The sequence below is a fragment of the Triturus cristatus genome, chromosome 7 (genome assembly GCF_964204655.1).
Source record: "Triturus cristatus chromosome 7, aTriCri1.1, whole genome shotgun sequence".
Classification (NCBI taxonomy): Eukaryota; Metazoa; Chordata; class Amphibia; order Caudata; family Salamandridae; genus Triturus; species Triturus cristatus.
In genome coordinates this window covers 655,312,364-655,334,910 of record NC_140590.1, presented here as the reverse complement: position 1 = coordinate 655,334,910, position 22,547 = coordinate 655,312,364, and the positions used below count along the sequence as shown (strand labels likewise).

General features: G+C 46.2%; 1 protein-coding gene across 2 annotated transcripts in view; it reads right to left on the bottom strand.

The window, feature by feature from the left end:
- The window catches only part of AMZ2 (archaelysin family metallopeptidase 2), a 414,175-nt gene that overhangs the window by 341,800 nt on the left and 49,828 nt on the right, over window positions 1-22,547 (bottom strand). The gene's annotated exons all lie outside the window — the stretch shown is intronic.

Genomic DNA, 22,547 nt, shown 5'->3' with positions numbered 1-22,547 from the left:
GCTGCACTGCCACTCACTTTAGTAAGGACAGTGCAATACCCTAAATGTGGCTGGATTACTGACCATTGTCCCAGCCCAGGCCATTTCACACACTTGACCGAGAGTGGGTTGGGGGGGGTGGGGTGGGGGACTAAAACACTTTCACCTGAATGGTCGCTGCACGCCAACTTAATGAACAGTGCAGGGTCTGGCTAGACCCTGTTCTGTTAATCACAGCGCGTGACGCAAGCTCTCTCAAAACCCTGCAGTGTGGGGGAAATTCAAAGGGTCACCTCTGGACTTTAGCCGCATCTCTGCAAAAGTCTACTTCAGAGGCTCAGTGCGATTGCGAGATCCGGAAGCAGAGTGGCATCTGTCCTGCCTTGGAGGAGATACCGAACCTGAGCCTGCCGTGCCATCAATCACGGTACCGGTACTCTCCCTTGACTAACGAAAAGTGCCGGTGCTGACTGCTAGAAAATTTGGAAGTGCCGGTACTCCGTACCGGTGAGTACCGGCCCATTTAAACCACTGCTTGTGGTGCTAAAACGGCAAGTAAACACTCACCCTTCTCTATTTAGAATCTCAATATGGATGAAAGGCTGAGTTGCCCAGTTCTTATTTGATTGCAACTGCGGTTGCAGGTGGGTGGTTTTGCATAAGGGCACCTATCAAAGGATTTTATGACATTCAAGTTCCTGCTAACAGTCTGCAACCTCACCTGATGGCTGGATACAACGAGTACCTCTGCGTTGAATTTGTCACGATTGGGCATGTAAAGCCTACAGGGCTGTAAGAAGGTAGAACCCAGTGTTCTTAGCCGACACCATATGTGAATCAGGAAATGGCAGTTGGGGCACAAGTAATTGTCTGCCTCCACAATATGGTTAGTGCACAGTCCTCCAAAAGGATGGTACTGCCCTAGGGCAGAGTGAGCTGTGCGGGAGTTCTGGCAGAGAGTTTACACCTTACTGGGTATTGTGAGAAATAGAGTAGGATATCTTCTCTTTCGGGCTACAGCACCTGCTAGAAAAAATATCAAGCATTAACAAGGAGCTTGTAAACTCCAGCAGTCCGAGCCTTTTCTACTTTCCTATTTTTTTTTTACCTCATTTCACAAGTTTCTATGGCGTAGGAGTAAACAGAATCCCGGTGTTTTATGTAACATACCTGACTTGCAAGATTAGTTTTCTCACATTTTTGGACCTACCATGAACAGATACTTTGGAGGGTAGCGTGCACGAGCATGCATGTTTGTGTGTGCAGTCTTTGGGCCGAACAAGCTCTACAAAACACTGAGCTTTTACCCAATGGGTGAGTTAAATTTGAAGGCATTATGCATACCTTAAAATAAAGTAGTCAGGGCCACCAGCAGTGGCTGTAGTTTTGAATAGCCTTTCCATCTGTTTGGGGAAAAATTGCACGTTTCTCTGTCTTCATCTACGCGGCTCTTCCTGTATTAAACAACAGTAAATAATTCTCCTTAACTGCTCCCAGAAACTGGGTTATTCCCCTAGCATTAACTCGGCTTCCACTGTTAAGGAATTATGTCCATTAACACCTTGTCTGCATTGATGCAATTAGGCACAAGCAAATTCCCATGACAGTAGAACCAGAAGGACTCAAGTTTGAAAAGACAATGCAGCTGGCACATCAATCAATCAATCAGGTATTTGTAAGCGTGCTACTCACCCGTGGGGGTCCCAAGGCGCTGGGGAGGGTGGCTACGCAGATCTGTTAGCTGAAGAGCCAGGTCTTGAGAGTATTCCTGAAGGTGCTGCTCAGTGAGGAGGTGTGTCTGATGTCTGCCTGTAGCTCATTCCAGGTTTTGGCTGCAATGTACGAAAACGATCTTCCGCCTGCTCTGGCTCGGTGGATGCACGGGGTTTTGGCCAGTGCGAGGTTGGAAGATCAGAGGTTTCTTTTGGGTGTGTGGAAGTTGATTCTGTCGTTGAGGTTTTTGAGTCTGTTGTTGTGTAGGCATTTGTAGGCATGGGTAAGGACTTTGAAGGTGACTCTTCTCCACGGGAAGCCAGTGGAGTCTCCGTAGGTGTTGGCTGATGTGTTCGTGCTGGGGGATGCAGAGGATGAGTCTGGCCGCGGTGTTCTGTATAGTCTGGAGTTTGCAGAGTAGGGACTTGTTTAAGAGTAGAGTGCATTTCCATAGTCCAGTCTGCTGGTGAGGAGTGCATGGGTGACTGTCTTCCTTGACTCAAGGGGGATCCATTTGAAGGTCTTTCGAAGGATGCGGAGGGTGTTGAAGCAGCTGTGGGTGACGGCTTTGACCTATCGGTTCATGATAAGTGATGAGTCGAGTACGATGCCAAGGATCTTGGCGTGGTCTGAGGGGGTGGATGGGCTTCCGGGGGCGCTGGGCCACCAGGTGTTGTCCCATGCTGATGGGGTGGTTCTGAGTACGAGCACTTCTGTCTTCTCTGCGTTGAGTTTGAGGCAGCTGTTGGTCATCCAGACTGCGACGTCTTGCATTCCTTTCTGGAAGTTGAGTTTTGCGGTGGTGGGGTCTCTGGTGGTGATGGAGAGGATGAGCTGGGTGTCGTCAGCGTAGGATACGATGTTGAGGCCGTGTTGTCTGACGATGATTGCGAAAGGGGCTATGTAGATGTTGAAGAGGGTCGGGCTCAGTGATGACCCCTGTGGGACTCCACAGGTGGTTTTCGTGGGGGCGGAGAGGAAGGGAGGTAGTCTGATCCTTTGGCTTCTTCCGGCGAGGAACTATCGGATCCAGTCCAGGGCTGTTCCTTGTATGTCGGCGTCGTGTAGTCTGGCGACTAGTGTGCAGTGAGAGACGTGTCGAAGGCTGCCGACAGGTCGAGTAGGATGAGGGCTGCGGAGTGACCTTGGTTCAGGAGGGTGCGGATGTCATCTGTGGCAGCGAGTAGGGCGGTCTCGGTGCTGTGGTTGTTTCGGAATCCGGATTGGGATGGGTCTAGGGCGGCGTTCTCTTCGATGAAACGTGTCAGTTTCCTGTTGACTGTTTTCTCTACTACTTTGGCTGCGAAGGAGAGGAGCGAGATGGACCAGTAGTTCTTGAGGTCGGTGGGGTCAGCCGTAGGCTTCTTGAGCAGGGGCCTGACTTCTGCGCGCTTCCAATAGTCTGGAAAGGTGCCGGTCTTGAAAGTGGTGTTGATCGTGCGTTGTAGTTCGGGTGCGATGGTGTCTGATGCTATGTTGTAGATGTGCGGGGGCAGGGGTTGGTGGGGGCCCCCCGAGTGGATGCCTTTCATGGTCGTGGTGGTGTCATCGGTCATGATCGGTGTCCAGTTGGAGATGGTGGGCTGGCTGGTGTCTCTAGGGCGGAAGGGGTGGCTGTAGCATCTTGAGGGTGGTCGAAGTTATCGTAGAGTTTTTTATTCTTGAGGTGGAAGTATGTTCCCAGTTTGTCACAGAGGTCTTGGGATGGGGTGATGTCTGTGGCTTCGCTGCGTGGTTTGGTGAAATCCCGGATGACACTGAAGAGTTCCTTGGAGTAGGTGAGGATTTTGTTGTGGATGAAGTTTCTCTTGGTGGTTCTGATTTGGTTGTGGTAGTTCGCCATGGCGTCCTTGTAGGTGGAGTAGTTTTCGGTTGTCTTGGTGTTCCTCCAGTTCTTCTCCAGGCGTCTGCAGGTGCGCCTGGCTTCTTGGAGATCGGTGGTGAACCAGGCGGCTTTCCTGGGGCACTGTTTGCCGAGGTTGCGAAGTGGGGCGAGCTGGTCTGCGCCATGGAGATCCAGGTGTGGAGTTCTCTTGCTGCAATGTTTGTGTCGGATGGCCAGATGTGGCTTCCTCGGATGAGGGTGGAGTTCAGTTGCTCGTCCGTAACCTTGCTCCAGTTTCTTCGTGGAGGGCGAGGGGCTGGTTTAGGTGCTTTGGGTTTGTTGATGGTGAAATGTAAGCAGTGGTGGTCGGTCCATGGCGGTTGCGTTGTGTGGCTGAAGTGGACACTGTTACATGCAGCGAAGATGGGGTCGAGGGTGTGTCCTGCTCTGTGGGTCGGAGTGGTGACGAGTTGGTTGAGTCCGATGTTGGCGAGGTTGTCACGAAGGGTGGTGGAATTGGGGGTCGCTGGGGTTGTCGAGGTTGAAGTTAAGGTCTCCAATGAGTATGCAGTTCATTGATGCGATGGCTTTGGGTGCGATGAAGTTGGTGATGGTGGCGGCGAAGGGTGTCCGGTGGTAAGGGGGTCTGTAGACAAGGGTTCCTCGGAGTGTGGTGTTGGGGCTGGTCTGGATCTGGAAGTGCAAGTAATCGGCAGGGGGGGAAGGTTTAGCTGGAGGTGGTGAGGCCCAGGGTGCTCATGTGGGCAATGGCGAGGCCCTCTCCCGGGTGGTCGGGGCGGTCCTTCCTTTGGATCTTGTGTCCGTCCGGGATGGCGGTGTTGATGTTGGGGGCGGAGGAGGTGTTGGTCCAGTCTCCGAAAAGAAGGCGATGTCAGGCGAGGGAGAGTTGAGTATGTTCCAGATTTCCCCTGCGTGTTTGTGTACGGAGCACATGTTGAGAAGGATGCATCTGAGGGTGTTGTCGATGCTGGCGTCGGTGGTGTTGAGGGCCGGGGTGGTGGTGAAGGTCCGGCGGCAGTGGAGGCAGGAGAACTGGCCGTGGGTCGTGTTCGGTGGCGCCTGTTGCCAGTCTCTGCATGTTCCGGGGTTGAGTGCGAGGAGGCCGGCGGAGTCATAGTGGTGGGGAGTAGTAGATCCAGGGTTCCTGGCCCTGGCCCTGGCCACGGTCGGGACGCGGACGGGCTCAGGCGGGCAGCCTCCATTAAGTAGGGGAGGGGGGGTGAAAGTGCAACTGGGAGGCAGGAAGGGCAGGAAGCGGCTGGAGGGAGGTGGGTGGGGTCTGCGATCGAGGGAGAATTGCAAGAGTGCAAGGAAGAAACAAGAGGCAGCAGAATAAACTAAATTACCAGACTAAGCAAGGCAAAACTAAATTAAATGAATTTACACAATGCCAGAGGTTAAAACAGGGCAAGGCACAGAGAGCGGGTGGAGAGCGGTATCGAACCCTGCTCTTCAAGATCAGAGGCGGTTACAGCAAGGCATAGCTGCGTGGAGGGAGAGTGGTTCCCAGGCCAGAAGGTCAGGGCACTCGCTCGCTCATCCGCGCAGCGGCCTCCATTAAGTAGGGGAGGGAAAGTCCAGCTGGGAGGCGGGAAGGACAGGAAGCGGTGAGCGGGAGGTGGGCGGGGTCTGCAATAGAGGGAGAATCACAAGAGGGCAAGGAAGAAACGAGGGGCAGCAGAATAAACTAAATTACCAGACTAAGCAAGGCAAAACTAAATCAAATTAACTTACACAATGCCAGAGGTTAAAACAGGGCAAGGCACAGAGCGGGTCAGGAGCGGTCTCAAACCCTGCTCTTCAAGGTCGGAGGCGGTTACGGCTAGGTGGAGCTGCATGGAGGAAGAGAGGTTTCCAGGCCAGAAGGTCAGATGGTATTGCGGGGACGCCACAGAGACTAAGAAGCTATTTGGGAAGTATTTAGTTGACAGTGCACCCACGAGGGAGAGGATGTTTATAGAAATACAAGGGTAGATGAGAATAGTATAGCAAGCAAACAAGGCATAGCTCATTTATTTTAAGGCTATTAGAAGATTGGGTCAGATGTCTAAGGTACAAGTGACTAGTTGGTCAGAGAAATCGCAGGCACTAAACCATTGTGATGGGTCACAGATTATCAATCACGAGTGGGGGAAGCAGCAGACTGTTCTCTCAGGGGTGGGAATGGTGAGGGAGTGGCTGGATCAGAACTAATCTAGAAGTCAGATGATGAAATTGGAATGGTCAGCCCTAGTGCAGTCCCTATGGAGCAGAAGTTACTGGAGGACAGCCGTATGTGGTTTCAGAAGAGCATTGCAGGAGCCAAAGGGTAACTCCTCGCTCTAGAGATACTGCTTGCGGTATGCAGGATGCCAATGACACCAGCAAGTGGAAAAATATGTTTCGGACAGTTAACCTGTGCGATTATGGCATCAAGCGCCCCCATCCCTAGGGCTGACGAGTCAATGCTCGGCTATGCCTGCATTGCCTCTTGGACAGCGACTTCTCCCCAGCTTGCTGCATGTGTGATTACTTAAGGAAGGCTACATTTGGCACGGAAGTATCTGAGGAGTGTTTTCTTTCAGTAGGACCACCAGGTGGCCGGCGTAGAGTCTGGATCATGGACCACTCCTACGTCGGAAGAACATGGCAGTGGGCATTGTCGCAGCGGGAGTACAAAGTGATAGGGCTGCACAACACAGGAGTAACATGGTTGTGGTGCCCAGGCTTGAGATGGGGCTAACTTAGGCCACCAGTACAGGAGTCGCAGCATTAGGAAGGAATACCGGACACGGTACTAGTACACCGGGGTGGCAATGATCTGGCTGGCTTGGGGTAGAAAGTCATTGTGGAGCCAAGCTAGCTGCCATGCAGACAGTGCCAGATTGATCCGCCCAGCAGATGCCATATGGACAGAGATCCTAGCACGTCGCAAATGGAAGGGGGTGCTAGACCACAGGGCTGTGGAGAGGTCTAGGCGGAAGCAGGACATCTCCATGGCAAAAGCCTGCAGGGCGAACAGCTGGGGATTCATGAGACATTTTCGGATGAGCCTCAGGACGCCAAGCTTCTACGCGGCAGAAGGGGTACACCTGACCCGGGATATGTTCCTTATCAATATAGTTGGGGTGCTCGAGCAGCAAGGGATCTCGTAGACTAACGGATGAAGGGGGAGCTGCCGATGATCGAGGAACCACCGGCAGCATGGTAGACACGCAAAGACAAACAAAAAAAGATCAGTAGCCCAGTAGAAAAAGTGTCTCAAACAGTGCCCTTGGTATGCCTCATGGCAGGGGCACTGTGAGCAGGTGATTGATCAGCAAGGGTCAAAGAGTGGCTCAAACAGTGCCCTTGGGATGCCTCACAGCAGAGGCACTGGGAAGCAGGTGATTGGTCAGCAAAGGTCAAAGAGTGGCTCAAACAGTGTCCTTGGGATGCCTCACTGCCGGGGCACTGGGAGCAAGCATTTGGTCAGCAATGGGTCAGGTTTAAGGGGACATAGGACTTGCAGTCCGGGCTGGACAGGACGGCCACCCACACAGATCGCGGAAGCAAGGGAAGCCTAGAAGCCGCAAACACTGGACACCTGCTCAGGGGCAATTGCACAAGGCTGGGACAAGTCGTGCTGTCAAAAAATTTGTAAGGACAATGGTTGTTTAAATACTGACCGTTTATGCTTTGTATTATAACAACCAAGTAATGTATTTTGATAAACCATGTGTTACGCAAGATATAATAAACTGCGGCCTGTTTGCACCATATGTGGTTTCCCAATGTACTCAATAAAAGTGGAAGGTGCTCAGGTCGGCCAAAAGGGGACAAAGACCACTCGCACGTCTAGGAGGGGTTAGGTCAAGGACATCTGACATGTCCACAGGAGGAGGCAAGGTGGTATTGCTGAGGGATGTCAGTTCATTCAGGTTGATGTTTCGCATGCTCCTTTTCCAGTGTTTGGGTTTCTTGAGTTGCGCCATATTTGTTCTCACAGAATCTGTGATTAGGAAGGTCAAGCAGTGATGGTCTGTCCAGTCACAAGGCACGATACATTCAAGCTGAATAGAATTGACCTTAGTAATGATTAGATAGAAGGTTGCTCCCTTTTTGTGTGTAGGACTGTCACAGATTTGAATCAGGTTTAGGTTAGCTAGGAAGGTTTTAAGGCTGTTAACTGCAGGGTCATTGAGGTCATTTCAGTGGAGGTTGCAATCTCCGTGGAAGATCTGGGTGCAGTGTTGTCCCATGTTAGTTGAGATAACTACCATAATTTGCTCTATGAAAGAGATTTTGTCTCCTGTTGGTAGATCGTGTGCAGTTTGCATAGTAGCCTGTTGTTACATGCAATATCGATGCTTGAGTATTTGCATGAGGATAGAACAGGGGACTTTGTCTGTTTCATTGGGATGCTGTTAAGGTGTATTCAGGCGATACCTTCACCTGGTCTACTAGATCTAATCTAATGATGGCAGGGCTAGGCGGATCTAGTACGTCAATGATAGGTGCAGAGGAATCATTTAGCCAAGTTTCAGTCAGGATTAAGAGGTCAAGCTTGTGTGTGAGGATGAGGTCAGTGATGTCTGCTGCATATATGACTGTCGATCTACAATTGAGTAATATGCATTTGAGATGAGGTTTGGAGCCAGCTGGGGTAGTATGTGTGAAGGTAACTCGCTTACGGTTGTACTTGTTTACGGCTCTGGAATTGGGCCTAGGTTCTCTGTGTGGGTCCAAAGGAATTGTGTGGAGTTGACCCAGATTGTCTGTGTTACCAAAGTATGTTGAATTATATGACAGGAAGAGGAAGTGAATATACCTGCCGGATAGTGGATCTTGCAGTGTTATGGGCTGAGTGGGGGCGTTGGGGGTATAGTTCTCCATCTCAGGTGAGGAGAGGTCGAGGTTGGGGAGATCATGTTGGTTGGGGGAGGTGATGGAAGCCTAGTGCGGAAGTTGCTGGATTGATCGTGGTTATGACTATTCATCCTCTAAGTCCTGTTTGGCCACCAATTGCTCGCCAGCTCTGAGGTGATGTATATTAGGCTTTGTAAGTCACCCTTAAGTTGCTGTAGTTCTAGTGAGATCTCATCAAGTTTGGATTCTAGTGAAGTGTGAAATCAAGTTGTCAAGTCTTGTAGATGGGGGCAAGGAAGTTGGGGTGTGTTCAAGACTTTGGTGTTGGAATACTGTTGGCCAGGGAGAACCAGGGGAGGGCGGGCTGGAGATGGAGGTAAGCTCGAGAGATGGAGAGCTTGAGTGCTGGCTAAGTGCGAGTGCTGGGGTCATAGGAGTCATGTTGCTAGGTGGGTTTAGGGGTTCGGACTGAGGGAGGGTCATTGATTGAGCTATAGGGAGGGTCTGGGGTATAGTTGGGAGCAGGCAACTAGGACTGGCAATCTCGGGCAGCTGGACCACTCAGGAAGTAAGTTCTGAGGTGTCTTGTCGTCCCTAGATGGGTGCTTGCTTCTGGTGCTTTGGGAGTCCGGTGTGGACTCTTCTTCTTGGTTTTTCCCATTGGGGGTCCAGTACCCTGGGTATTGGTATGCCATGGCACCGTTAGGTCCTGGTCCCTCCAAATTTAGTGGAGAGGCAGATCTGACCACCCAGACCTGTTGTACCTCTTCTTGCTTTGGTGCTGCGTCGAGGAGCAGCAAGTCAACAAACCAGACCTCACGGTATCAGTGCCTGCACTGTGCAGGGGAGTGATACTTTCACTCCAAGGCAGCTTTTTGGAGATTTCTTGGAGGCTTGATGTGCTCTGGGGTTCTTGGAGTACTTTCAGGACGACACAGCAGCAGCGATTGCCTATTCCTTCTTGCTGCTGGCACGGTTTGGTGCCTTTTCTTTCTGCATCAGGGCTTCTGTTCTCGCGTACCAGGTCTTCATTCATCCTGGTCTTCTTTGGTCTGATGAATCTGAACATTAGGTCTCGGGAGCCACCTAAATACTGAATTTAGGGGCATTACAAGGGGAGACCGGTAATAGTCAATGGGATACCTACCTTTAGAGTGTCTGCAGCCCCTAGTGACAGAGGCACTACCCTAGTCCTAACTGGAGGTTTTCTCATCATCTCAAGATGGTGGAATTTCAGGAGAGGGGTTCACCTCACATGCCCTGCCCTAGGGGTGGTGCAGGCTAAGGGGGGACCTCCTCCTCATCTAACCACTTTTCAAGCCTTTCCTCCAGCCAAAAGTGGAGCAGACTATCTTCCTGGGTTGAATATCAATGGCGGCATTGCCTTTGAAGCTCCCTACCCTGGAAGACCCTCCTGTCCTGGAGTAGGTGTGAAACACCCCTGCCCTGAGCAGGTATTGTTTCAGTCCTCTGAGAGCGTGATCTCTCACCCCATGAGGTCAAAAACATGTCTGGTTGTGGCAGGCTGGTGAAAACCATCCAGAGATCCCACTAGTGTATGGTTAGGTTTCAGGGGATCCTCTAAAAGGGTCTCCAGTGTGAATTTATTAATAAATCCAACACTGGCATCAGCGGGGTTTATTAAGAAAAGATGCTTGGTACCAAACATCTTCGAAATCAGTGAAGCCATATAGTGCACCTTGCCTTACGGCTAAAGGCCTGCAGCAAGGGTGACTTACCTATATCTTATCCAGTGATTGGGGAGGCATGGTACACAGGGCAGTGTGCCATGTTGACTCTGGATTTTACGGCAAGGCACGGAGGCCAATATTATGCATATATCTTTAATTGCAAACTCACAGCAGCAACACCAAACAATGTAAAGAATTTAGAACATTACTTTAACATTCCAAAGTCCACAAAATAAAAATCATGATTTTCTACCCAGCCAAGTGTGGTATGGCTGAGCAGCAGGGAAGCTGCTCCTGGTGGGGCTCTTACTTAGACTCTAACTTTATCTCTCTGTATATAATTTACCACCTCAATAAATCTACGAGATAAACTACCTGGCTTGAAGCGTCCTTTCATCAACACTACACCAAGCTGTGGAAAATCTGAATTTTCCTGCACCAAGGTACGCAGCCTGCAATGACAGAGTGCACAGCCTTGGTGAGGGGGCACTTGGGTTGCACACCCATGTACCAGGGACACCCCATACTAGGGACTTACAGGGGTAGCTGAAGATGTGCCAAGCGTGGTACAGTGTTTTTGAAAAGAGATCTGGCACTAGGGACCTGATTAGCAGAGACCCGGTGCACTTACAGTTCGAATTCACATCAGGCAAAAAGTGGGGGCTAACCATGCAAAAAGAGGCACTTTTCTACACTGTCTCTATGGACATTATGCTTAAAGTCAATGAAGCAGGTGGTGGGGGGTTATGGTAATAATGAGCGAGTTGCTTAGCCTTCACTTGCTCACAATGATTTTCACTGATCAGAAGAAGCTCTCACTACAGAAAAATTTGGAGACCCTGTTGAGTTGCTTGTGATAATAAATCTTCGAGCCGGATGAAGGGAATAGAAGATTTAATGAAGAACGCAGCCTGGCATCCAACCACCTCGACGATCCAGCAGCAACTGGCAAAGACCGAGTGCCGCCAGCCTCACATTCTAAGAACTTTGAAGGTAGAACACTCCACATGAGGTAAGGTATACGGAGAACACCATGACGAAGGTAAGTTACATCACAACATAGCCTCCTCCTTAATGAACACTGAAAGAAAAGTGAAGAAAGTAGAAGACTAAATTGATGCAAAAATAAAAAAAAACATTGAAAGGAAGAAGAAATCAAACAGTGACATAATCCTGTAAATACGAAGGTGGTTTGCGTGTTCTGACACTACACCTTAAATCAGAACCATCTACTACATCCTCAGACACACGAGAAGCTGCACTCGACCCAGCAACAGCCCCTCGCCCCATCCTCTCTTGGTCAACGTTGGGATCCTTATCAGGGATGAACATAGTACCTGAGCACCCCTCATCACGACAAAATTGCTTGACAATAGATCCACTCCTCTGGTAAAGAGCTACCCTGCGCAAATTCCATTTTTGTCCTGCTTCGACAACAACAAAATGCTTCCCCACACTGACCACTTTACAGGGACTTGAAAATTTGTTTAGCCCAGCTTTGACTCTACCATACTTCAACTTAACCCAATCACCAACCTTGAACTTGGAATCAAAAAACTCCTCAGGACGTTCACCCCCCGAAACTACCCACTCCTTGAGCCAACCTGGAACCAATCGAGACCCAGGTACCCGTCCTCTCATTCTTTGAAGAGGAGAAACTTGAGTAACACTATGTATAGTGACACGATACGCCCAGAGCATCTCTTCAATAAGACGTATGGGGGATTGCCCATTAGCCAAAGCTAGTTGAAGGGTGCCTTTTACTAACCTGTTTGCTCGCTCAACCATACTATTGCCCATGGGATTGTACAAAGAGGTGCAAGTGTGTTTAACGCCACTCTTTTCCAAGAAACAACGCATTTCACCAGAAGTTAATTGCGTACCATTGTCTGTTAACAGCATATGGGGTACACCTTCATCCAAAAACAATTTTTCGAAAACTCCAATAGTCGACTGAGTAGTGACATCCCTCAAAAATTTCACCACAAGCCATCTTGAATGGACATCAATTATTAGCACTGCAAAACGCATATCTGTCGAAAGTTCAGAAAGAGGGCCAATAAAGTCTAGACAAATAGTATACCAAGCCTTCCCAGGATCAGTAATATGCCCCATGATCTTCTGATTTCCAACTTGGAGCCTTTTTTCGCTCTCTTTGCATAGAGCACAATTCTCTACCCACCTACGAATCTGATCATCCATTCCTGGCCACCAATTTTCTTGTTTAATTCTTCTAATAGTCATCTCTTGGTCAAGATGACCTTCATGGGCCAGTTTAAAGATATGCAAGCGAAGTCCATCAGGATGCACAAACCTGTCAACTCTCATAACCACATTTGAACCATTTACAGAAAGCTCATCTAAAAGCTGCCAATACGGTCTGACAGCAACCGAAACCATGTTTTCACATGGAGCACCTTTCCTGATTAAAGAAATAACTTCTAACAACGTCTAATCAGTCTCCATTTCATGCACCCATTGAGCTTTAGAAAATGTACCTTGACTACACTCGCATACTTCACTTAAAATGGCAACCGCTTCTTCAGATTCCGATTGCTTCACTAAATCCTTGTCTACAACTTCCCAATCTAAGGTCATGCGAGATAAACAGTCCGCTTGCAAATTCCTCCATCCCTGAATGAATTCAATCTCTTACGAATACTCTTGCAACCTGGCAGCAAACCTCGCCAAGCGAGCAGATCCTTTACCAGCGCCACCCGCAGACAAGATTTTCATCAAAGGCATATGATCCGTCCTCAAAACGAATCTTGAGCCCCAAAGGTACACCCTAAAATACTCAACACCCCACGCTGCTGCGAGTTCCTCACGCTCAATTACAGAATAATTCCTTTCCGCTTGTGTTAACGTTCTAGATGCAAATGCAATAGTTCTTTCCCCTGCACGTTGGTTTTGAGAAAATACAACCCCAATCCCAGTGAGACTTGCATCTACCGTAAGAAAGGATTTACACTCAGGCTTAAAGGGAGCTAAAATTCCTGCATCGCAAATCTTGAGTTTAATGTTTGAGAAAGCTTCCTGTTGTTCTACATTCCAGACAAATTTAGCTCCTTTACGGAGAAGACACCTTAACGGCTCCGAGATATCAGCAAAACTTCTGACAAACTTGGAATAATATTCCACAAGGCCTAAAAAGGACCTGAGCTGATCCTTGTCTTTGGGAGAAGGCGCATCTTTTATTGCTTTCAACAAGTTGCGTTTTGGAGCTAACCCACTACTTGATATGATATAGCCAAGATATTCGACCTGTTCAGTTAAGAACTTACACTTGTCTCTGTTGACCATTAAACCTGCATTTTCAAGTTTCCAAAGAACTTGTCTCAGCAGAGCATTATGCTCTTCCACTGTTTTGCCTGAGACTAATATGTCATCTTGGAAGTAGACCACTCCCACCAGTCCCTTTAACATATTGGACATCATTCTCTGAAAAACACTTTTGGCCGACGCTAGACCAAACGGCATGCGAGTGAATTGAAATGTTCCCTCTGTGGTAATGAACGCTGCGAGTGACATGGAACCTGATCTGGTGATAAGCACTCCTCAAATCTATTTTCGAAAAATACTTTTCACCACCAACAGATTGTAACAATTCACTAATGTTAGGTAACGGAAAAGTGTCCAACACTATGTCTTTATTGAGTGATCTTAAGTCAATGCAAAACCTCAAACGGCCATCAGATTTTAGTGTCAAAACCACGGGTGAAATCCATGACGATGCTTCTACAGGTTCTATGACCCCTGAGTTCAACAGATCTTGGAGAAGATCTTTCAGTCCCTGCCTCAGTACCTTTCTCAATTTGTGTTGCAGCGGACAAGCATGCGGTTTAAGAATGATTTTGTGGAGATAGCCTTTTACGCACCCCAATCTGTCTTCGAACACTTTATGCGCACCTTGTAAAATGTGATCAACCTGTATGTCATCATCAACAACCATAATTTGATTTGGGGACCTTGGGTTGAGGATAATGTGCAAATCATACTGATGCATCCAACCAATGATTGGTGGACCTTCTTTAGCTACATACACTTTACCTTGAGTACTCCTCGAACCAAATTTGATAATCCCAGACATGTAGCCCAAAATGTCTATCGATTGACCCTGAAAACTAACGGGATTGATATCCTTATCCAAAAGAGTGACACCCTTCCATAGTGTGAGAAAAAGGGACTCCGGTATAATAGTGAACATGGACCCCGAGTCCATCATGAGAGTTACATTCTCTCCACACACATTAAACTCTGCAGTAGGTCGAGTTATTCTACGTATATCTTGAGCGAGTTCCCCCCGAATAATTAGTGTTTTCTTCTAAAACCAACACACAGTTAATTGTTTGTTGAACAACAGGGCATGGTTGAACCACATTGACTTTATACTTAGCCTTATCCAAGGTATCTGAAGATTTGCACATACGCACATAATGTCCCTTATGACCACACTTCCTGCATACTTGGTCCAAAGCAAAACATTTCTTATAATCAGCTCAATTATATTGACTACCACATCTTAAGCATTCTCTGTTCTTCATTCTAGATAGAGAACTAGAGGCATGGACATTTCTTATACTGTTTTTGGAGACTGCACTAATATCCAAATTTACATCTTTGTTACTCTCAACATTAGTAATTTCATTGTTAGGTCTGTCTCTCTTGCTTAACTCCTTTATACAATTCTGTGATTCTTCAATCACCTTAGCTAAATCTATTGCCTCATTTAATGAAGGATCTTTAGCAGCCCACAATCTCTCCTGAATTTTTCTGTCACGACATTGTACGATGAGCTGGTCGCGAATCATTTCTTCAGCCATTGTCCCAAAGTGGCACTTTACCGACAGTTTACGTAATCTGGTCACAAAATCATCAATGCTTTCACCTTCAGATTGAGGTTGCGTGTAAAATTTGTACCTTGTCATAACTAGGTTTACTCCTTTAGTGAACCTTGTTTCAAGACGTTTAATCGCTTCTTTGTATTCGTTATCCATGGGTTGACCATTTGCACCCATGGCAACAGGAATATACTTGAAGACTCGCTGACCCTCACTTCCCATAGCACTAAGTAGTAAAGCTTTCTTTCTTTCTTTCTTTCTGGCGAAAAGTTAACACCATCAAGGGCTACAATGTAATTTTCTAACATTCCCACCCAATCCTCCCATATGATACTAGGTGTGCCTGGAGAAGGTAAAAATGGAAGGGGCATAACAACATTGGAATGTGATTCAGCCATGATAGAATGAAACAAGAACAAAAATGCTTGACTAAAAATGGTCACTGAGAGTAAACTGCAGTAAGCGGATCAGCAAAAGTACAATGGTAACAGATGTGCAGACCACCAACGATGACTTCACAGTCCAAATAAAAGTATGGGTTAAGTTTTTTTTTCAACACAAAATTTTTCACTCTTAGAACAGTTTACTCAAAATTCACCAAGGGTGTGCAGATCACCGTTGAGCTAGAGTGCCTGCACGCATGTACACAATCCATGAAGGAACGTAACCTTTAAATGTTGAAACTTGCACAGAACAGTGAAAGGGCGCTGTTCAACACTCAACCGGGAACTTACTAAACTGGTGTGCAGATCACCGCTGAGCGCTGGAGTCTGCAGGAATTCGCTAACTATATAAAAATAGTTTACGTGATGCGGTGAGTTTTCGCTCGACCTTGTGAGGCAGCGCGATGTTGAAGAGCAGCTGATGGACAGCAAGATGGCGGCACATAACTCTTTTTGGAAATTTTGAATTTTTGCTTGTTTCATAGCTATTTCCAGTGGAAGGGTCAATTTTTTCTTCAATCCAATGGCACATCAATGGGTTTTTCTGGGGCTCCCAGTTATGCGAACATTTTTATGTTCAAATTTGAAACAGAGCACATTCTTACAGACGTTTCGTGGACCTCAAATCTCCTGTTATACCGTCGATATATCGACGATATATTGATTGTCTGGAAAGGGTCTAAAAACAGCCTTGAGACTAAGATTTTGGCACTTAACCAGATTAATTCTCGAATTCAATTTACACACCTGATTGATTCTTCAAGTATAGCATTTCTTGACGTGCAAGTGACCCTAGTAGATTCTTCTATTCAGACCACTGTCTTCACAAAATCGACAGATCGAAATAATGCTTTGCTGTTCCAAAGCTTTCATCCATGGCCATTAAAACGCCACCTTCCGTACTCACAGTTTCTTAGGATCAAACGTATCACGTCTGATCTGGAGGTTGGCGAGCAGGCCATTGAAGCCTCTAAAAGTAAATTCCTTGATAGAGGATATCCTCCTCAAATTGTTGAACAGGCGGCCACAAGGGCTAAATTGTCTAATCGTGAAGATCTATTCAGGAAGAGATTGATACCGACTGAGAAAAAAAGAGAGGTTTTCGTTTCCACCTACTCAACGGACTCTTACTCTTTAAAAAAAAGTATACTACAAAGATGGGACTTATTGAAATGCGAGCCTGATCTCCAAGGCCTGTTCACTGAAGTTCCACTGTTTGCATACAAGAGATCACGGAATCTAAAAGAACTTTTGACCAAATGCAAAATTGAACCAAAGAAGGCCTACAAAGGCATGTCAAAATGCATGAACTGCTCACATTGTAATAATGTAATGGTAGGCAGCAGCCTTTCCCATCCAAGAACAGGGAAAAAGATTGATCTACATTTTAGTGCCAACTGCAATAGTCATCACGTTGTTTACATTATTAAATGTCCATGCGATTTATGTTATGTAGGAAAGACAGAACGCGCTCTCCGAATACGGATAACAGAGCACAAAAGTCGGATTCGCACTAAAACTATCAGTTCCCCACTTGCACAACATTGGACTGACTCTAAACATTCACTAGCTCAGCTTAAATTTGGGGTTCTTGAAGTAATTGAAGACATTCCAGGGAGAAACTTGCCTAAAATTCTTGCACAGAGGGAATCACATTGGATTTGGTTCCTACAAACACTTGCCCCATTGGGGCTTAATGATAAATTTGAATTAGCATGTTTTCTGTAATCCATCTGTTGTGTATATTATTGTCATCTCTCTGCCTGGTACTCTATGATTTATATTGTAAACTGCTGACTGTGCCATATGTCTATATGGCTGTATATATGTATATTATTGTTTTTTAACATCATGCTTTTTTGTAATTTCATATGGACAGTGTTGATACAGTTACATAATGTCAGGTCATTTTTTGAATTTGTTAAACTTTATTGTACAGTACGAGTTCTTTACTCTTTATTTTATTTATATTATTTATTGCCATACAAAAGTGTCATTTGCGTTTTGCCTACTTTCAATTTAGGGTTACGAGTGTGATAACGCTGATTTTTTAGTTACATTTGCAGGCTTGCTACAAGTGCCCGTGTCTCTCATTTCCCCTATTCAACATGGCCGCGGAGGTTTTCCGATGCAGTCCTCTTTCGTTCACACTGAATTTAGTTTAAAACACGCATGCTCTGTTTCTAGTTTTCACTTGCTATCCCGGTGAAGTGGACACTTTTCGGTGACGGATTTTGAGTTCTCTAAGCTTAGGGTAAGCTGCTGTCGTTTTCCGTTTACGCACCACTAAGGCTTACGATTTTCTCGAGTCACGTATTTATTTTCGTGTTTTCTTCTATTTTGTAGTCATTGTGTTTCCGTGGACTCATTGCCGTACGCGGCACATACTTGTGTCGGTAAGATAACCTTTAGCGCACTTGGGTGTTTCAGTCATACAGCTTGTAATGGTTTTCACTTACGCTTCTTTATTTCTGTTCTGCCTCATGTTTCAGGCTTCGTGCAGTTTGTTATTGATGAATCGACACGCATCTAACAGCGTGGTGATTGTGATCCTCTGGTACGAGATCAGCTAGAATATTTTCTCATTGTTTTTTTCTTTCTCTTCAAGCATGGATCTGTGAAGGGCATTCTTTTGAATTATTCACCTTTTCTTTGAACACATTGAGTTTAGAATTGATGCACAGTTATTCAACACTCGTGGTGACTTGATCCTCGAATCTATTTTTTACTTTTTTTGTCTTTTCACTTCTGACATCCTGATATCATTACTGCTTTATTCTAACAACGCATTAGTCCTACCGAACTTATGAGCCCTTATTGTCAAAATCACTATGTTTTACATAAGTTGGTTATTCAGATAGGTCATATGACTGTGTACATGGCTGTCATTTTGTTTTATAGATTCCCCTGACGAAGGGCTTTGCGTTTTCAGCCCGAAATGCATTGGGAAATTTTGAGAACAATCATGTATTTGAAAATGTGATCATCACAGCGGGATTTTGCTGTAACCGAGCTATGGGTAAAGAAAGAACTGTTTCATTATCAACGAACGTTTTGTTGGATTTATTTGATTCATGTACAAATGTTTTTGGTTCAATGATAATAGTGAGAAATTTGTGTTTAAAGTGATTGATTCATCCTTTTGAGAAACGTACACTGGATAGTGTATTGTAGTAGTGCACTAGGTATCACCAGATACATCTCTGGTTTTTCTATATTACTTTTGGCACATAACTGTCGTCATACGCTGCGCACGGCGTTACTCACGCACACGCACTAGTGCGCATTCTCCGTACGCCGTGCTTTTCACAGGAGAACGACGTAGCGATGTCGGTTGGGCTGTTGAGCGTGCGCTGGGCTTAGGGAGGAGCCCGCGACTCAAACAGCCTAAAGATCTCACTTAAACCTTCAACTTTCAACCAAAAAAGGGCACAGTACCTCGATTGAGAGTCACGCAGTAAAACAAGACAAGGAGAATTCCTTCAGACGCTAGGCAATCATCCAATACGGCAAGAACAAGGAGACAGCAAACATGGATCGCCAGGACAACAAGGAAATCGTCGCCAAAATTGTTGAGTTGCTTGTGATAATACATTTTCGAGACAGATGAAGGGAATAGAAGATTTAATGAAGAACGCAGCCTGGCATCCGACCACCTCGACGATCCAGCAGCAACTGGCAAAGACCGAGTGCGGTCAGCCTCACATTCTAAGAACTTTGAAGGTAGAACACTCCACATGAGGCAAGGTATACGGAGAACACCACGACGAAGGTAAGTTACATCACAACATACCCCTGCTTTAGAGAGTGTGAACCACTGCCTTGAATTCATCATAGCAGGCTGCACCTTTTTGACTCCCGTCTCATTTCACAGGCTGATCATGTGTTTGCATTGGATTTTGTAACATACATCAAGACCCAGGGTGAGGTACTGTGGTCCAGAAGGGCACACCCTGTACACCCTCCTTTTACACAGCAAGACTACTGTTTAATCCCAGAGCTGTAGAGAACTTACAGTGGTGGCAGCAATATTGTGATATTGGTCTGACAGGATTGTTTACTTTCCTGTGCCATGGGAGTCTCCTACTTGCCTTTCCCAGCATTTTGTAAATTGGTCTACCAGTCCTCAGCAATTAAGTCATTCGTTCATCCATGTAGGACATGAATGTTGTATGTGTGTATTTTCTGGGAGTACAGGATGCATGTATGTAGTGTATGTGATACTAGAATCCATTTTTTATTTGCTAGATCCAAGCGGTACCTATGATTTGGGTTTGGCAAAAACAGAAGATATGAACGGCCTGGCTGTTTCAGGACGTTCCAGGGATCCTTCGTAGTGGATCAGACTTTTGAGTCTGGTGGAAGGGAGGCAGAGAGTTCATCTGAAGGTAGGGAATTTCCTCATTCCCTTTACAGGCTCTTTGTTCTCTGGAACCCCCTAAGGTTAACAATTAGTTAAACTGGACAAACTACCTTGCTTTTGTACCCTTGCTTTGGGTTGCTACTGCCTGGGGACTCCCAGCTCTCCTCAATCTTGCTGCTATCACCTCATTAGAAATGCCTTGGCTGGACTTGTCTGAGTGGCATAAGCAAAAGGGCAAACTTCCCAGAGCCAGTCTCCGAGATGACTGTTGGAATACACAACTAGCATCTGTAATTTTTATATAAAATGGGGCGGAATCCTCCAGCTGATGTACCAACAGAATCTGGGGTGTCAATGCTAGCCGCAACAAAGAAACATTTTTGAGATCCTGGGTTGGGGTATCCTTTGCCAGACCAGAAGCTGGAAACTTCGACAAGAATACCAGAAGGGGATGATTAGACCCTGCGTAAAGGAAGAGAGCTGACTAGCCACTCTGGAGGGCCATTGTAGTTGCTGTTGCATGAGGAAGACACTGCTCAGAAGGAGGTGATGTTTCAAAAAAGTTAAATGAGGGTAGAGATATGACAAAAAATTATCGCATCCGCCACTTCCTGCCCTCCAAATAGAAGAGTATTTTTGTTGCTGTGTATCATGGTCCGCTAACCTATTGTGAAACCACTCAATAAGGACGTCTCAGTGGGCAGGCATAAAACAAGTGTGTCTTCATTGTAATCTAAAAGTTTTGAAGGCATATTTCTCATCTTATATATTGGGTAAGTTGACTCCTAAATGTACTAGTTTTTATCGACCCACAGTGGAATGATTTTTTTAGGAATCTGGGTATATTGAAATACGAGGAAGGATACTTCTGCCTGAGGAGATGCCTCTTCACAGATCAGCTGCTGGCTGAAAGCGCTAGAGAGCAAACTACTCTCACACAGTCCTTTGTGATGTCCTTGCTAGAAGTTAACCATGACATGGGGAGTTGTAGGCACGTAACCTGCAGAGCTGTAGAGACGTAACATGGAGAGCTGTAGAGACGGAACATGGAGAGCTGTAGAGACGTAACATGGAGAGCTATAGAGACATAGAATGAGGAGTTACAGAGACATAGGTGGTCTACGTAGATTTCCACACTTGCTTCCTTGCTATTGACAATTGAGAAAGTCAGTTTTGCAAAAGCAGTGATGTTCAGCTGATGAGAAAGATTATATTACATTGGAAATAGTTTCCCCCCTGTCGTAACTATAGCCTTAGACGGCCCAGCCAGTAGAGCCCGCTACAGAGGGCTCTAAAGCTATTAGAACATTCTGCCCATAGAGGGCAGAACATTCTAATTTGTAACACAAAGGCCTCACGGAGCCCGAGGGAACTGAAATCCCCTTGGGCTCCCTGACGTCTTTTGTTCACAGCAATAGCTGTGAACCAACATTAGAATGTTGATGCTCCGGGCTTCTACCAGCCATTAGAAACCCAGAGCATTCCACCGTTTTCAAAGGAGCTCCCAACATTCCAATGTTCTAACATGGAGCAAATGTGTCTGTCTCTCTATTAACCCCTTCCATGCCCATGACGGAACGGTTCCGTCATGAGCATCGGTTGCGCTGTGCTCATGACGGAACCGTTACGTCATGGCCCCGCCCGCGCTCGAACCCTTCAGCACCGCGGGGGAATTCCCGCCGCGCTGAAGGGGTTAAGTGCAATACAGCCCTTATCAGTAAACATTATATGAAGGCCAGAGACCTTTCACTCTTTTTATACGCCAGATTAAGGTTCAGGTTATACACTTCTCAGGTTAAATGTCTCTTATTAAAGACAGTGTAGCACTTCTTGCTGTAAATTAACATCAATATAGAATTTTAAAATTGTTTCGAATGCTCTGCCCCACTTAGGAGCCCAATGCAGGAAGATGGACTCAGCTGGATTAGGTGTCCTTAACGTTTAAAATAGTTTTCAAATTGAGGATTCATACAAAGAGCAATAAATTGTAGAGAGCAACTGATGAATACCTTAATACGGCATTAAAACCCGTCATTAGCACACTTCTGAGAGCAAAGATCACTTTATCTGGATGCATGTGAACGAGACTTTGCAAACAGCTGTGCTTATTCAAACAGCAATTCATCGCATCTCTGGTTCCTATGTCTCGGCAATATACAGGGAAAATGCCATACCACCAGGCCTGGTTTAATGCAACGCTGTGGAACAAGGCCTTCCCCTTAACCCACTCTCTCCCTCCCAAAGAAGGGCATGGTGAAAAGGGATGCATGGTGCAGTTCATAAATGAACTAAATAATTCCTGATGTCGGTAGCATTATCTGGGGTTGCTGTGTAGTGTACACATATCCAGGTCCCCCATGGAACACACTGGGGCCAGTCAGGGAATGAGGAGTGGTTAAACGACATGTAGGTTCAGGTACTTTTGGACTCTCCTTTGAAGGACTGGTGGGTCTGGGGTAGCGTCAGCTCCATGCTATGCCAGCCGTGCAGTCTGCCACATGGCATATAGCGATATAAAAGATTATTCCTAAGTGTCGGGATATGTACATGTCAGTTTTACCTGTGAAATGACAGCAACTACACAAATAACTATACATAGTGAGTCGGAAAAAGTAAGGCCTGATTACATGGATGTTATTATTTCGAGTAACAGTCACTAAAATAGTTTTAACATTATTGGAACAGACAGAGTGATAATATACAAAATGCTCCAACTATCTGGCATTCAAAAGACACTGTGTATACTTCTGAACATACAAATAAACCCGTAGCAACACAGTACCCATATAAATGACAGATTCAGATACGATTGTTGTGCCAAAAGTTACTATATGGAGTATTCTG